This window comes from Leptonychotes weddellii, chromosome 5 (genome assembly GCF_054177405.1).
Source record: "Leptonychotes weddellii isolate Sample4059 chromosome 5, ASM5417740v2, whole genome shotgun sequence".
Taxonomy (NCBI): Eukaryota; Metazoa; Chordata; class Mammalia; order Carnivora; family Phocidae; genus Leptonychotes; species Leptonychotes weddellii.
Window position 1 is genome coordinate 91,072,493 of NC_138373.1, and position 18,372 is coordinate 91,090,864.

Consider the following 18,372-nt stretch of genomic DNA (forward strand, 5'->3'; position numbering starts at 1 on the left):
ATATTGAATGGAGCACTGGGTGTTATACACAAACAATGAATCATGGAACACTACATCAAAAACTAATGATGTAATGTATGATGATTAACATAATAAAATAAAATTTAAAAAAAAAAACAGGAACACAGAATGGAAGAGAGAAGGAGGACACGTTCTCCTAAGCAATATTATAGTTCAGAATCTGCTCCATTAATCTAATTGAAAGTATTGGCAAGAATTTTCCATCAGCTAGATCAGCTACCTTCTATCATTCATTATAATGTACTGCTTAAGTACATAAAGTTGCCAAAACACAAATATTTTGGAATTATCTCAGGCAAGAAGTAAAAACGTAAGACCAGAAATTTTAAACCTACTATGTCCAATAGCTGGTCATTTTCAGAATTTATAGATGAATGTATTATTAGCAGTAAGGATAGTCTGCCTGTATTTTGTTTCATTGTCCAGCTTAATGAAAGTGTAATGGAAATGTAAGAATCTGACAGCATTTATTAATATCTGTTTAGCAATTAAATACTTGAAGTTTAATTTAAAAATTTAAGAATATCAAAAGTGAAAGGAACAAAATCAAACGATGTTAATCTACCAGGAAAAGAGTTGGCTGTGTGTTTACTGTGACCTTGAGCTTACTACTAAATAAAAAAAAATTTAAGAATTTTATAAGAGAAGGAATAGGGGGAAGAAAAATAGAGATACTCCAAAGGCTGTTGCCATCTTCTTTACTATTCTATCCGTTAAAAAATACTCTCAATTTTGTACCTAAAATGTTTTAAGTGTGCTTATTGATACAGTCTTAATGTTAGATTGTCCAAGAACTATCTTTGGCCCTTTTCCTCTTATCTACAGTGTCTCCCTTGGTGATCTTATCTAGTCTCAAGGACTTAAATACATGCATAATTTAGAATTCCAGCTCAGTCTTTTCTAAGCCAAACTTATACATCTTACTGCATACTTGACCAAGATATCTAAAAGGCATCTCAAACTCAGCATGCTTAAACTGAATCCCTAATTTGCACCACCCCTTCCTTCTCTAACCTGTGCAACCCACAGTCTTCCCATTTAAGTTGATGGCAACTCCATTTTTCAAGTTGCTCAAGTCAAAATCTTTAGAGGCGCCCCGATTGCTCACACCCCACCACTTGGTAATGAAATCCTATTGCTTCTATCTTCCAAATATATCCAGAAACTGATCATATCCCACCATCTGTTCTGAGCTGCCATTATATCTCATCTAGATTACTGCAAGCTTCCTAACACATCTCCCTGTACCCCTAAATTTAGTCTTTATACAACTGTCGGATTTATCTTTTTAAAACTAAGTCAGGGGTCTCTACTGTGTTCAAATGCTGCAATGGCTCCAGATCTCCCTTAGAGTTAAAACCAATGCCCTTTCAATAATACACAGCCCTTCTGGCCTCCTGTGACCCTTCTGCCCTGTTATTCTACCCGCCTTGTTCATTCTCCCAGCCTCCTAAAGATTCCTTGAAGTCACCAGACAACCATCGTGGACCCACTGAAGGCCTCTGCTCTTCCCGTTATCTCAGCCTGAAAGGGATTTATCTCAAATATCTACTTGGCTAACTCCCTTACTTCCCTCAAGTATTTGTTCAAGGATCACTTCTCAGTGAGGCTTACCCTGTTCGTGCTATTGAAATTGCAACCAGTCCCCTCTCAACCAAAAAAAAAAGTGTGTGTAGGGGGGTACTTACCCTTGGTGAACTGATCTCACCCAGCAAAAACAACAGAAAAAAATACTAGAATTACAGAAGTATTTGCATGAGAAAATGAAATAAGAGATTAGCTAGAGCCTTCTGTCAAAACTCCACTCAGGTTTAGGGACTTGAAAAGGTAACTCCATACACAAAGGATGAAGAAAAAAGGTCAGCTACCAAAAAGAATCTATATATATTCAGAGGCCCTATCTGAGTCATAAACATACAGCTGCTACACACTAATATAAGAGCGTCATGGGGAAAAAACAAAACAATTTAAAGCACAGCAAAGCATCTCCTTACCCACACATGGGATAAACAGCAATAAAATATACTCCAATTCCAGGCATATGCAAATAAATAATTTCTGCTCCATATAACCTTAACAGTTTGTCCCTAAAGAGGCTTACCTGAGACTTGATGCTTAGTTTAAAAAAAAAAACAAACAAAAAACTCATCATTTAAATCTTATTGGCCAACATCTGACTTCTTGAATTCATAGTTTCGGTTTTCAAAAAAGACACCTAAAACTCCAGTCAGTTTAGCTTAAAATAAAGTGACAAACAGAAAAAAATGCATTACAATGGGGAAATGCAAAATCAATAATTTATTCAAACATGTACTAATGTTTGAGCACCTAATGTTAGGCCTGTGATAGGAGCTGACGTGGCCTCAAGCCCAGTGATTACAGTGGAAATGAGGTATAAATACCAACACATGAGCATTTTTTCCCGTTTCAGTAAATTTATCAAATATATTGACTATATTGGCTACATATTCTGGAAGTTTTCCATTTCAACAAATGTGCAGTGAGCATCTATTATGTGCATGGCACTGTACAAGATGCTAAGAGGTTACAAAGATGAATAATAGGTTTTATTTATTATTTCCTATGTATCCCAGACACTGTACACTATCATACTAATCAACCCACCAACTTTATGAGTTAAATACATCCGTGTTTTAGAGATAATAACCTATAAGGTCTAGAAAGCTGAAGAGGCAAAACTAGCAAGTAGCAGAACTAGGATTCAATCTCAGGCACTTTAAACTCTAGAACCCATGCTCTTACCTACCATGCTAACCTGTTTCCCTCAAGAAGCTTCAAGTCTAGAGGGCAGAAAGATACACTTAGAAATAATATTAATACACCTAACCAGCTCTACCTCATTAGTGCCCAAAGTCTACCTGACAAATAAAAACAGCAAATTAAGTACTCACAGGTAAAGAGTAAACACATTTTATACTGTAGAATTACTCCCCAAAGAACAAATTTTATTTTATTTTATTTTTAAAGATTTTATTTACTTACTTGAGAAAGATGAGAGCACAAGCAGGGGTAGCGGGAGATCCTCGCCAAGCAGAGAGCCCGACATGGGGCTTGATCCCAGGACCCTGAGATAATGACCTGAGCTGAAGGCAGACGCTTAACCGACTGAGCCACCCAGGGGCCCCAAAACAAATTTAATTTTAAATAAATAAATGGCTTGTAGTTGTATCTGATCTGGGAAATGATAGTCTTAAAGAAAAATAAAATGAGGGGTGCCTGGGTGGCTCAGTCGTTAAGCGTCTGCCTCCAGCTCAGGTCATGATCCAGGGTGCTGGGATCGAGTCCCGCATTGGGCTCCTGCTCGGCGGGAAGCCTGCTTCTCCCTCTCCCACTCCCTCTGCTTGTGTTCCCTCTCTCACTGTGTCTCTGTCAAATAAATAAATAAAATCTTTTAAAAAAAAAGAAAAAAAATGTACATCAGTCTTATTTAGAAAAAAAATAATACGTGATAAAAGCAACTAATTTTCAGTTTCTTTCTACTCTAAAACTGCTGCATAACAGCTTCAATTTCTTTAGTGATAATTCTAATTCTGGGGTGCCTGGATGGCTCAGTTGGTTAAGTGATTGCCTTCGGCTCAGGTCATGATCCCAGGGTCCTGGGATGGGGTCCCACATCGGGCTCCTTGCTCAGCTGGGAGCCTGCTTCTCCCTCTCCCTCTGCTGCTCCCCCTGCTTGTGCTCTCACATCTGTCAAATAAATAAAAATATTTTAAAAATAAAAATAAATTTAAAAAAATAAAGAATTCTAATTCTGTCCAATTTGCCTCTTTCTAAACATGGGGACAAAATCAGGTAACTTGTAATATAGCACAAAACTAAATACACTTTAAGTATATACCTAGAAACTGTTTTTTACAAATTCTAAATACTTATGTAGAAAAGGCTTCCTTCTGCCAAGTAAAACTTCTTTTTGCACACTGGCTGCACAAAGCTTCCCAAAACAGATGGGCAGCCTGCAAGGCCTTCGGATCCTTTGTTAAAAAGGTGGCAAATGGGTCCTATTGACCATTAAAGTCAGCCAGGTTTCTGGGAAGCACTGACCCTAGTAAAGACATTATGTTTCTTCATCTTGCAAACCAGAGCAGACAAAAGAGCCAAAGCTAAAAGAAGAGAAACCAAAGTAAGATTAGACTTAAACATTAGAATCCATATCATACAAATTTGATACAAACAGCCCCTATTTTTCAACATTGCTGTCACAATGTTAACCTACAAAAATGAAAAGACTGACCCCACTGTTTTTAAAATCTTAATCTATCAGTCAACTAGGTAAAATCTCAGCAGTTGGTATAAACACAAACTGCCAACCTCCTCTAAACAAAAAAAAAAAAAAGAGGGCTCTCTTCTCATGTAAAACAGGGAACTAATGGCAGAAAATCATATTTGAACATCGAAAACATTCCTAAATAGTGGCAAAGTTTCTTCTTAAAAAAAAGAAGTGGAAATAACCAGGTGAATCTCAAGTTACTACTGAGTAAAAAAGTTACTCCTGGGGCACCTGGGTGGCTCAGTCGTTAAGCGTCTGCCTTCGGCTCAGGTCATGATCCCAGGGTCCTGGGACGGAGCCCCGCATTGGGCTCCTTGCTTCGCAGGAAGCCTGCTTCTCCCTCTCCCACTCCCCCTGCTTGTGTTCCCTCTCTCGCTGTGTCTCTGTCAAATAAATAAATAAAATCTTAAAAAAAAAAAAGTTACTCCCATGAGCTTTGAGAGGAATTTATAAGACCAATTTTCAGAACTTTTTTTGAATGCTAAATAATAATCTTATTATCAATGATCTGAAGTAAAATAAGTTAATTTTAAAATATAAAAGGATTACTTATGATCTCCTGCGATCTACATCCTAAATGATTTCAAGAGATCTCCAGAATGTTAATAAGAAACATGCAAATGTCTTTTATAAATAAAAAATTTTAAGTTTACTAATCACATGCTCTCTAAATCAAAATAAAATTTAGTAAAAATGAAGGGTACTGCTTAATAATCAGAAGAGATTCATAATTCAGAGATGTTTAAAAGTAAGATACTTTAAAGCATAATTAACTGTAGTGTTTATTTTAGCCAGTCTGTTCTCAAATCCTACATTTCATTTGTCCCACAGCTTATTTTGTAAGAGATCTGAGTATATACAAACTTTTCTTGAGTGTCTATTCTTTATGATTACATCCACAGCAACAAGGAAACAAAACAAGGCAACTCACTGCAACTCCAGATTGGCTACCGGAAGAAGAGAATATGTGAGGATCTAATGGAAACAAGGCAGGGACTGTTGGAGACCATGAATATTTCAGAAGAATAATGAAAACGTGTGCCAGATGGGTTTGCTTGCAGCTGGCTAACAACTAAATTTCTGACCAAAGCCAAATGCTTCCTTACATAATTTATCAAGCACTTTTCAGTTCCCCTCCACTACAACCCTTTTCATTCTTTTTTTTTTTTTTTCATTTTCCTTTTCTGTTTTTAAAAAGCAATACCACCATCACTTCCCTTTCAAATTAGGACTATTATATAAAAATTTAAAAAGAGAAAAGAAAAGAACACCTGTGTGCCATGTACTGCTGAATCTTAAGCATAAATGCAGGTGTTACCACCGAAGCAAAAACGGACAAAGAGGTGCTACAAAAGCTAACCACTCTTTTAAACGAAATAGTTTAAAATAAATACTGCCAAGGGTTAGCAACAGCACAAATACAAATCAACTCTGCATAGCCATCAGAGGTGAAGGCTCATCCTTCCCAGAGTACACTGCCCCTGCCCATCTCTCCAGACTCAACTTTCAACATTCTACTGGATATTCCAGATACAGAAGTAGCTGAGTTCCCTTGTATTCTCAAGTTCTTTTAACAATAAAAATAATAATATTTGAACACTCCTATGTGCCTGGCACTGTTCTAAGCATCTGACCAGCATATCCCAAGAGGAGTTAAGAGTACTATTATTACTAGGTAAAGAGAACTTAAGTGACTTGCTCAAAGCAGTCTGGCTTCCGAGCCCATCCATGCTCAAACTCTGCAACATTGCTTCTCTAAAAGAGATTTGTATTATTTCTTTAAAATACAGATTGCTTTAAAATCCTGCACACTACTACACCTTTGGTATACTCTATTTAAAATTGTTCCTGAAGACTGTAAGTCCTAAATCAAAGGTTTAAAAGCTTTAATACTGCTCAAATCAGTGTGGTAGCTAGCTAGCCTCCAAGATGGCTCTCAATGACCCTGCCTCCAGCACTCACAGCCTAATGGAATTCCCTCTCACAGTGTACCAGGCAGGGTTGGCCTATGTGACCAATAGCACAGGGCAAAAATGACGGTATGTCACTTCTGAGAGTAGGCTGTAAAAATTTTTGACTTCTATCATGGGTCTCTCTCTCCCTTTCTCTCTGATCACTTGCTCTGAGGGAAACCGGCAGCCACATCATTAGGACACACAGGCAGCCTACAGAGAGGCCCAACTGGTGAGGAACAGAGAGGCCTGCTAACAACCACACAAGTAAGTTTAGAAGTGGATTCTTCAGGCAGAGTTGGGCCAGGCCCTGAGATGACTACAGCTCCTGCCAACAGCTTGACTGCAACCTTTTAAGAGAAACTTTGAGCCAGAAGCACCCAGCTAAGCTGCTCCTGGATTCCCGACCTTCACAAAGTATGCAAGATAATAAACATTTGTTTTGAGCACTGTATTTCAGGATAATCTTGTCCCTCAGCAATAGTTAACTAATATAATAAAACAACCCTATTGACAAGCTTATTTATAACAAAGGTGTTAAAAGAAAGAGCCTTTTTAAGATTCCTAAATTTCTGAGCTAGAATAACTTTTAATAATTAGTTACTTCCTCAACACCTTTGCCAATATTTAAAAATGTTAAAAGCACACATAAAATTTACTTCTTGATTTAATTATTGCATTTGGTTAATGAGACTAAGGCATTTCATAGTATTTATTCAATACATAAATTGTAACTGAGATCTGAAGATTAAATAGAAAATCAAAATTCATTTTATTAAAGTGGACATAAAAGAGTCCTTATCTTTAGAGACATTCTAAAATATTACAGATGAAATGACGTAAAATCTGGGATTTGTTACAAAATAATACTGTAGCAACTCATAAGCATAAGGAGGTAGGAGGATGAAGATGAAATAATATTGGCAATCAGGTGATAATTAGTTGACAGATACTATCTTTTTAGGTATAAGTACATTGCTCTCCATCAAATTAGGCAGGTGGGCTCTTTGACACAAGAGAAAGACTAAGTTCCTCTATAATGAAAGGAGCCTGGATTTGGACTCAGAAGAACCTTCCTTCTGGTTCTAATTCTGCCACTAGCAATGTAAACTTAGGCAATTCATTTAACATCTCTGAACATGAATGCCAACTGCAAACTAGGGACTGTATCTGACCTGATTTAAACAATAAAAAATACAATTTGAGCAATACCTTTATCATTGTTACCAATTAAGTGAGGTAAAAAGGCAAAAACATGGGTAAGAGAGAAATATATCAAAGTTCAAAGGTAAGAGTATAATCTAAGATTAATTAAAACACATGTCATGGAACACAGAGAATACCTCTAGAAGCATACACAAGAAAGTGGTAACTATGATTATGTCTGGGGAAAGGAACTGAAAGGCTAGGGGAAAGGATGAGATACATTTTTTTAACACAATTTTTTTCTATCTTGTGAAAATGATACCAAATGAATGTATTATCTTTTTTTTTAACAGATAAAATTATCCCTCAGGAAAAAAAGGACACAACCCCAGAGATTGTCTTGGAATTGAAGGAGAGTTTCATCAACACCTTAAATCTCATCAAAGTGTCTGAGGCTATCTCCAATCAATTATATTAATGAGAATAATAGCTAATGTCAACCGAGCAATTACATCCTGCCAGGCCCTAGAGTAAGCACCATAGATGCATTATCAGCAACTGGTACACATAGTTCTAGAGTAGTACCAGATGACCTGAACATTTTAGGTGGGAATGCCTAGAACCCACTGCAAACACCTGCAGACATTCAAACTGGTTAGACAGTTTTTTGCTGTACAAACTCCAAAATGTCAAAGGGCATATGGTTCACTGCCTCATAGCTGAAGAATACAGATGAATTCTAAATGCACTACTAAAGCCTGTCACAAAAACAACTGTGCATTTTAGCTACAAACTGAAGCATTGCAGAAAATAGGTAAATTATTGGGGTGCCTGGGTGGCTCAGTCGTTAAGCATCTGCCTTTGGCTCAGGTCATGATCCCAGGGTCCTGGGATCGAGCCCCACAATTGGTCTCCCTGCTCGGCGGGAAGCCTGCTTCTCCCTCTCCCACTCCCCCTGCTTGTGTTCCCTCTCTCGCTGTGTCTCTCTCTGTCAAATAAATAAGTCTTAAAAAAAAAGAATACATCTAGCTTTGTAATAAATAGGTTCTTAAAAGTCATGTAACAAAAACTTCTGAGTCAGATAATTTCATAATCAGTAGGAGTTCATTTTTGAAGTAAAGAGATCATTTTAAAGTAAAGAGTTCAGGGGCGCCTGGGTGGTTCAGTCGTTAAGCGTCTGCCTTCAGCTCAGGTCATGATCCCAGGGTCCTGGGATCGAGCCCCGCAACGGGCTCCCTGCTCAGCGGGAAGCCTGCTTCTCCCTCTCCTGCTCCCCCTGCTTGTGTTCCCTCTCTCGCTGTGTCTCTCTCTGTCAAATAAATAAATAAAATCTTTAACAACAACAAAAAAAGGAGCCTTCTTCATAGTCTGGCATTCAGTTAGGTTGCTTCCCAACAGCCACTTCCTTTCCCCTTCCACTGTCAAGCAGCCTAGTTTTCATCTCATACTGTCTCTAATCAGTTTATTTTTTTTAAGATTTTATTTCAGGGCACCTGGGTGGCTCAGCTGGTTAAGCGTCTGCCTTGGGCTTGGATCATGATCTCAGAGTCGTGGGATCGAGCCCCATGTCAGGCTCCCTGCTCGGTGGGGAGCCTGCTTCTCCCTCTCCCACTCCCCCTGCTTGTGCACTCGCTCTCTGTCAAATAAATAAATAAATAAATCTTTAAAAAAAAAAGATTTTATTCATTTATTTTAGAGAGAAAGCGCACAAGCAGGGGGGAGGAGCAGAGGGAGAGGGACAAGCAAACTCTGCACTGGACATGGAGCCTCATGCAGGGCTCAATCACACAATCCCGAGATCAGGACCTAAGCCAAAATCAAGAGTCAGACACTCAACCAACGAAGGCACCCAGGCGCTCTGGTCTCTAGTTTAATCCCATCTTTCTTGCCAGACTGATAAATTAAGGATGGGCTTCGTGACCTAAAGTGGTCTGATCACAAAGACCCAGATTTGTGTTTCATGATGTGAGTGGGGAGTGTAGGAGGAAAGTTAAATCTCTTCTAGGGAAGGTGTGATATGCAAATGTGAAGCCTGAACCACTGCCACCATTTTATTACCTTGAAGGAAGGAAGCCACACTGACAAGGAAGTCAACACTGAGGATAGACAGAGCATAAAGAACTGCAATGCAACGGAGCTAGAGTTCTGCTCAAATTATACCTAAACATCCCACCCCTAAAAAGACTTACGTGAACCAGCCAAATTCCTTTATTTCTTAGGTCCTCTCTGACCTATAACCACAGCATTGTGACAGAAAAATCATCCAAAAGCCAGATTAAATCTCTCTTCCCAATTCATCTCCCACTCCATGAAATACTTAAAGCAAGCTAGCCTATATATCTTTTAAGTGTGTACTATGTACATTTGGTTCTAGAAACAAAATGTGGGAACACAGATGTGGGAAAAAAAATAAGCCCCCTCTTCCCCACAGTTTGCCCCTTTACTTTCTTTATTGCATTATATGCTCCAAAATTTTTTTTAAGAACCAATGCCAGTCACAGTACTTATAGCAACTAAAATTCACCTTAATTCAGTCCATCCTAAAAAATAATAGAAACAAAAATGCAAATATCTCTCCAGATAAAAACTAACTAGGGTTCTCTCTCTCTCCCTCTTTTGTGCTTTAAGTATATTTTTCTTTTTTGGAAGGTTTGTTTCATTTACTCAAAAAATTTTTAGAAAGCACTGTCCTTACTAACAAAAGTCCTATTCATGCCAGTAAATTGATAGATTTAAAGAAAAGGAGATAAGCACATGTGCCCTTGTATAAGTTTTTCCAGTTACTATGATAAATATGCCTTCTTCGCTTTCTTAAGGTCTTCATTTGGTTTACACATATGAAACTCATGATAAGTATGTTTTAGGAGTAAAGTCATTTACAGAAGGTATCTAAAAGCACCAACAGCCAAAACACTGCAACACAATAAAAGACTGTCCTTGTTCTTATTACTCCACTACATGAGAAGAAAAACTGCAGACCTTCTCTGTGTTCTTTGCAGTTAGTGCCCGCACTGACCATGAAATGTTTACCCAGCCCCTACAATGGGAGACAGGAAAGGAGCTGTGAGGGACAAGTGTCAAATCTACTGCTGCTTCCAGATTCAGCCTTCCTAAAATATTATTCTCTTCCAGCAACCTGAAGACAGACAATCAGATTTTCCATCAGAGGTATCTTATACCATCTAAATAAATTTCTACTCTATGTGACTACAAATAAATCAGATTCCCACTAAGACAGAGATCAAGAATTTACCTTATTTGTCACTGAACAGCCTCTTTGGCTTACTAGCTTCTTTCCTCTGTCTTCCCATCTCATTTGTCACCAGTGCTTTCCCCTTTCTTTCCCATAATGGGAAAAAAAATTTGTGATAGATTATTTTAGCATTAAACTCCTCAGTTTCAAAGCTATTCTTTCTTTTCCCATTTCACCTTAATTACTGGTGGTATAAAGGATTTTGGTTTTAAAAAAAGTTGCTGCAAGTACTAAGAATTTAATTTTTATCCCTCAAGTACTTGAGGTGGACAACGCCATTTTATTTATTTATTCAGTCTTTCAATCAATAATTATTTACAGAGATCTTTAAAGATGTCATATACTAAATCAGTGGCAATGACTTTGACATAAAAAAATGCTACTGTGTTTCTCAGATTATTGCTCAGCTCATTTAACCACACAACTTCAGTAAAATGGTCACTCTGACTTCTAATTAGTGACTAGAAATCAGAACTTCTATTTTTATTTTAAACTCTACCCCTCTGGGATAACAGGTGATCATTGTTTTCTTTAATGCAATCCTGTATTCTCCAGTTTTCAAAATGAGCATACATTACTTTTACAATTTAAAAGCCACAATTTTTTAAAAAGCACTTACTACCTTTTATTATTTCAAACCAATTATTTTATTTACTTCACTCCTGGTGGAATATTTCAGTGCGTAAAACAGACATTCCTCAGAAAGTCCTACTAAAATGTCTGGGGGGAAAAAACCCCCCAAACAACCTCTTACATGTGTACCAACAGGTAGCAAAACCAAATGGGCTCATCTCCTTTTGTTTGTCCTTGATTCTCTTCCTACTCTATTTTAAGCATCTAATAAAGTGTCTAAAAAGCATTTATTATAAGACAAGCAGGTTAATGCCTTGATTTTCTCTGAAAATATTCAATTTGTTGCTCTTGCACGATACCCTCTAAATCCAAATTTTAACTTTTCATACCTAATAGACAACAATGGGGAGTAAACAGTTGGGTCTCTCTTGGGTTCCCTTATCCTGGAAAGCTCTAATTCTTAGTCTCTTCCTAAATAAATAACATTACAAAGTTTTACTTAAAAGAAAAAACACATTTAGTCATACAAATACCCACAAAACTTTAAAGTTACTATTAGAAAATATGCAGATACTCTGGAAAGTGTGAAGAAAAAAACAGACTTTTTAAAGAAAAAATATTTACAAAATGCATGTCCACATTTAAATCTGAATGTTCTCCTCAATTCTAAGAATATCTTTTAAGGAAGCATAAAGTTTTATGTTGCTGTGTAAGGAAACCTTGGGTACATTGGGGAAAGCTCAAAGGCCTATAATCTCATCACAAAGCAGCAGGGTCAAAAGGCAGAGGTCAGGGAACAGGGGAACAGGGAATAAAACAGTTCCCACACTTGAGAGGAGACTATATCTCATTTCAGAAGACATTCAAAAACTATTCAGTTGTATTTACTAAAATAATAAAACCATTTACACTCTCCTTTAAGTCCCAAAGCAAATCTGAATTTTACAAAAGAATTTATTTTTAAAAGCAAGAAATTTAAGAAGTTACTTCTCTTACATTAAAAAAAAAAAAAAAAACAATCTCTCTCACACATACACCAATGCTTCAGCTGTCCCTCAAAGACTGACTTTCAGATAGATAAAAGCTGTCACATGATCTATTCAACAGAGTTCAATGGGGCACAGAAATAAATACTAAATGTGCATACATGTCAACAGACATTTCACATCAAGGCCTCTGCCCCCTAATGATTCAACAAAGTAGGTCTACTTCTTGGCCACATTCAGAAAAAGCTAAATTTTTCTCCTGCTTTCTTCTTCTTCATTCCAGGTAAGAGTGAATATGATTTTGTTAAACTTTAGTAGGTGCAACATTTGTGCAAGAGACTTTATAATGACTCCTCCAGCAGGGAATTAAACCTGTGGGAGCTCCAGGGTCTAGGACACTTGTCTGGATATCTCTGTACAATTTTTCACACTCTAACCATAAAATCTGTGTTCCAAGTAGAAGAGAGGGTGACAGAAAGATTAGTAAGATCAGGAAAAGAGGATTTTTGGAGTAAAAGGTGTGATTTTTCTACTGTCTTCCACCCTCTATACACCTGTATTTTACACTCTCCCCACTGGCCCCTTCCACCAGGGACAAGACAGGTTACAAGTGGTTCATAGTAAATGAGGCCTGTCTAGGGGCGCCTGGGTGGCTCAGTTGGTTGGGCGACTGCCTTCGGCTCAGGTCATGATCCTGGAGTCCCGGGATCGAGTCCCGCATCGGGCTCCCTGCTCGGCAGGGAGTCTGCTTCTCCCTCTGACCCTCCTCCTTCTCATGCTCTCTGTCTCTCATTCTCTCTCTCTCAAATAAATAAATAAAATCTTTAAAAAAAAAAAGTAAATGAGGCCTGTCCATCCTTCACTGTGAGGACTACACAAAATTTTACATTTAAGCACACACAGCTTTCACGTATTTATTTAAAATCAAATGGTAGCTAGGGCTGCCAATGGAAAAATAAGCATTGCCAGACAGGAGTGAGAACAACTAAACAAAATAACCTATTTTGGCATAATCACCTCAGCGGTACCAATGCTTGTGTTCTAATAAACTGTGAAATCACAGTCATTGTTCTCGTGAACAATGGTACAAAGCAAATGAAGTCAAGCTGGAAAGCTCATTTCCCTGGAGCTGAGCCAGAATATTTTGAAATCCAGACAAAAGTTTATTTATTAAGAAAAAGAATACACTTGAGACAAGAGATGGGAAACATTCTTAAACAATCTGTTATCTTGTTACCTCAGCCATTTAAATTTCCTTAAAGGTTAGGGTTAAAGTTGAAGCGAAGAGAAATTAACCTAGAAAATAGAACAAAACACTGTGGTCCTGGAAGTGAATCATCCATAATCTTTAAACCTATAACCAGCCCTAAATTTCTGCTGCTCAAGCTATTCCTATGCAAGTCTGTAGCTGATTCTCATGGAATTCCATTTGATATGCTGATGCCGATTCTTATAATCAGGGACTCATACAAGAGTCCGAGATGGTCACTCCCCTTCACAACAATTCCTGTCTCATCTACCTAGAGGGAAACAATCCTTCCTTGCTATTTTAGTCCCAATCTACAGCAAAAAGAAAAAAAAAAGAATATAAATTTATTACATAGAAAGAATATTGTTGATCTAGCTGACTGTCCCTGTTTTCTCAAAGAACCATGAGAAAAGAAAAAGAAACTGAAGGCATACTAGAAACAAAGTATTAAACCTGAAAAAGCCATGGACAATAAAGAAACTCTACCCAGTTTCTGATGCGGATGAAGGTAATTGGAGGAGTTAGACATTAAAAACTCTTCACTATCGATGACACTGGAAATTTTTATCAAAAGTATTTCTTCTTAAAGCAATAGGAAGTGGCTTCATGAGGACTAACGTGAAAGTAAGGGTGATCTTTGAAGAAGGGATTAAAGGGGAAAAATGTACAAAAAGCCTGGTCTGAGCAAATTTGTGCCAAACTGTACAGAAGAATTAAGACTGTCAAAAACTGGGCACCTGGGTGGCTCAGTTAAGCCTGCATCGGGGCTCCCTGCTCGGCGGGGAGCCTGCTTCTCCCTCTCCCTCTGCCCTTCCCCCCTGCGCACATATGCACACGGATGAGCGTGCACTCTCTCTGTCAAATAAGTAAAATCTTAAAAAAAAGATTGTTAAAAACTTATGTATCACTTCTACACTGTTTCCTCAAACTATAGAGTAAGTCCCTGTGTTAAATAAATGACTGTATGAACATGCTATACTGGAAAAGAAGACAAGAGGAAAGGGCAAGAAAACATGGTCTTCAAAGCAGAAACCTGGATTCTCCAGGCTCGGGCAGGAGAAAATTATGTAAAACAGGTGGATTTACATCCCAAGGCATTTGGGATCTAGAAAACAGACTACTTAAAAATATCTTTAAACTGGGTTTCACAGTTTAGAACCTATATCTAAGCATTCAACATTCTGGTCCTCACAGACGGGTTGAACTTAAAAGATTCTACAACTCTAAAATTATAATTTCACCTATTTTTATTGCACTCTGTACTTCAAAGCTCTTTCCAAGACACTGTCACATTTTATAATTGAGAAAAGTCTCTAGAAAAGTATCTAGTTGTCTAGACTAGCATAAGTGTTGAAAAACATGTGTGTCCTCAGATTATGAACAAATTAAAAAAAAAACTACAGGGAAGAGAAGCAAATGGACTACTTTTGCAGTGGTATTCCTAAGAGAGTATGAATATGTGAAAACTATTCACAGCTCATCTGGAATAGTCGCTTAGCAGTAGCATTAACCAGGTATTTTTCCCATTATGTATCGGCTATCCACAATTACTGCAGTGTGCATATAATGCCACGTCTTTCTCTTCCATCCAATAAAAGCACGTGAGAATGGAACTGAGTGAGAACAGCATCGTGAGAGGGAAGACCTTGATTCCATTCCACTTATTTTAAAACTTGCATCATTTACAACCTCAGTATTTCAACTACTGTTAATAATTACTGTGACTCAGCTCAGAAACGGCAGGCCCACTAATGTGTCACCACCCACGAGTTGAGGACAGCTGGTCTAGAGGATCTGGAGGGGCAGCAAGGTGCAATGGAGCCAGAAAGCCTGGGAGGTAATCCCAGCTTTTAGTAACTGTGACTTTGGGGAACACCTCACATAAAATGAGGAAAATAACACCAAGTTATCGTGAAGACTAAAAGTAATGTTTATAAATCACCAACCACAATTCATGACTCCATAAATGTTAGCTATTTTCACGGCTTCATTGTATAAAGGTGACTTCCTAGAGCTACTTCTGACTTAACAGTGCTAGTACTTACCTTTGAAAGTCATTTAAAGAAAGCATTAATTCAAAAATATCTTTGTACCAGTGATGTATACAAGTTTATAAAAGAAAAATGAAAGGTATTAATTCAAAAAGTTCATGTTAATTAAAAGTTATAATATTTAATTTAGAATCAAATTAGTAAAAGTCACAGATTCTTGGAAAAGATGCAGGATGCCTGAGAAAGCAACTTATCTTCATGATGTGCTATCTCAGCAGCATAAAAAATATCTCCACTTTTTTTCCTAAAATTCTCACTTCTTAGCTCCTTACACTTGTTTTGTTTAAAAGTAATGTGAAAAGGGGGCGCCTGGGTGGCTCAGTTGGTTGGGCGACTGCCTTCGGCTCAGGTCATGATCCTGGAGTCCCGGGGATCGAGTCCCACATCGGGCTCCCTGCTCGGCGGGGGGTCTGCTTCTCCCTCTGACCCTCTTCCCTCTCGTGCTCTCTGTCTCTCATTCTCTCTCTCTCAAATAAATGAATAAAATCTTTAAAAAAAATAAAAATAAAAATAAATAGAAGTAATGTGAAAGGGACGCCTGGGTGGCTCAGTCAGTTAAGTGTCTGCCTTCGGCTCAGGTCATGATCCCAGGGTCCTGGGATCGAGTCCCGCATCGGGCTCCCTGCTCAACAGGGAGCCTGCTTCTCCCTCTGCCTGCCGCTCCCCCTGCTTGTGCTTGCTTGCTCTCTCTCTCTGACAAATAAATAAATAAATAAAATTTTAAAAAAAAGTAATGTGAAAAAAATAGTTTCACATTAAAAATTTTTGGAATCTCTGGCTAAAAGGTCATTAGATGGTGCCATTTTATTTTATTTTATTATTTTTTGAGAAAGAGTAGGAGGAAGGGGGCAGGGGGAGGGGGAGAAAGGGAGAGAGACAGAATCTTAAGCAGACTCCATGCCCAGCACAGAGCCTGATGTAGGGCTCAATCTCACAACCCTGAGATCATGACCTGAGCAGAAATCAAGAGTCAGATGCTTAACCAACTGAGCCACCCAGGCACCCCTACATGTGCCATTTTAACAAGTCAAGCCTGAGGCAGAACAGAACATTATACAAGGTAAATTAAGAAAAAAATATGCGGGGCGCCTGGATGGCTCAGTTGGTTAAGCGACTGCCTTCGGCTCAGGTCATGATCCTGGAGTCCCGGGATCGAGTCCCACATCGGGCTCCCTGCTCAGCAGGGGGTCTGCTTCTCCCTCTGCCCTCTTCCCTCTCGTGCTCTCTGTCTCTCATTCTCTCTCTCTCAAATAAATAAAATCTTTAAAGAAAGAAAGAAAAAAAAAAGAAAAAGAAAAAATATGCATGGGAAAAAAATATTTAGAGGATTAAACTTCATAGAAACAAAGGAACTGTCCTGGCTAAGTCCAAAACTGATGTGGGATGCCCATGAAGAAGGAAACTATGATTGCAATTTCCTAAGATATTCCTCTAAAATCACAACTGAAGCTACAAGTAATCTTTAGCACAACATTTTCTGAAATTTCATAAACACTACCCATCATTTATGTGCCATCACCTGGCATTACTTTATAAATAAACATGTTACATGCTTAAAAAACAAAAACAAATAAAAAAAACCTTGCTGTTACCTGCATACTTGCTTGCATAAAGTTGTTTTTTAAAAAAAGATTATTAACTTATCATAGTTTATTTCAAGAGAGAATAGGCTAATAACAAATTACTGTAGCTCACCAGAAAGCTGATATGTACCTTTAAAAAAATTAATCATTCATCTACTCTCTTGCTTCTTCATCAATCTCAAGTTTCTCATTTTTTAAAAAACTCTAGTTTCCATTTTAGAAGTTAAAAAACCCACACATAAATCAAATATACTGATTTTTATTGCCAGTAATAAAAGGAAAAGGAAAAATATTTTTGTCCATCTCAAATTATCTCATTCACTTATTCAAACAATCTATTTGAGTCAATATTTTGGTCACTGTATATACAATAAAAAGGACAAAGGTCTTGCCCTCTAGTAGCCAACAATCTAATAGAGAAGACTGACATTAAAAAGTAAAAGTAAACAAATGCATTTACATAGTATATTGTCAGGTGCCATTAAGTGCTATAAGGAAAATAAAGTAGGGTTCTTGGCAAGAGTGGGGCAGGCAAGGGGAGGAAGAACACCATTTTATACAGGATGGTCTGGGAAGGCCAATCTGAGGAGGTAACACTTGTGTAGAGATCTAAATGATGAGAAGCCAATCTTGCAAAGATGTGGGGCTGCACTATCCAAGAGGGTAGCCACTAGTCACATGTGGCTATTAAATATCTCATTAATAATTTTCATGTTGATTATATGCTGAAATAATATCTTAGATACATACATAAAATATATCATTAAAATTAATATCACCTATTTCTTTTTACCTTTTTGAATGTGGCTACTAGAAAATTTAAAACTACATGTGTCTCGTATTATATTTATAATGGACAATACTGGTCTAGAAAGAGGATTCCAGGGAGAGAAGGAAGAGAAGATGAACACGCCATGAGACAAGAAACATCTGACTGTTTTTAAGGACCTTCAAGAAAATCAACATAGCAGGAAAGAGTGATCCAATCAGAAAATGTTGGAAAAGTAGGCAAAGACCAGATCATGAAAAGCTTTGCAAACCAGGGGGCTATAAACTAAATATGTGTCCCTTCCAAAATTCATATGTTGAAATTTAATCTCCAATGTGATGGTATTTGGAGGTGGGGCCCTTGGGAAGTGTAGAGCCCTCATGAATGGGATTCATGCCCTTCCTTATAAAAGAGATCCCATAGAACTCCCTCACCCCTTCCACACAAGAGGCCATCTATGAACCAGGAAGAGGGCCCTCCCTAGACATGGGATCTGCCAGC

The 18,372-nt window shown here is 37.9% G+C and overlaps 1 protein-coding gene and 1 long non-coding RNA gene across 2 annotated transcripts in view; both read right to left on the minus strand.

Moving 5' to 3' along the window:
- DENND5B (DENN domain containing 5B) overlaps positions 1–18,372 on the minus strand; it is a 179,309-nt gene that overhangs the window by 151,867 nt on the left and 9,070 nt on the right. The gene's annotated exons all lie outside the window — the stretch shown is intronic.
- Positions 1–18,372, minus strand: part of LOC145721761 (uncharacterized) — a 58,659-nt gene that overhangs the window by 31,973 nt on the left and 8,314 nt on the right. The gene's annotated exons all lie outside the window — the stretch shown is intronic.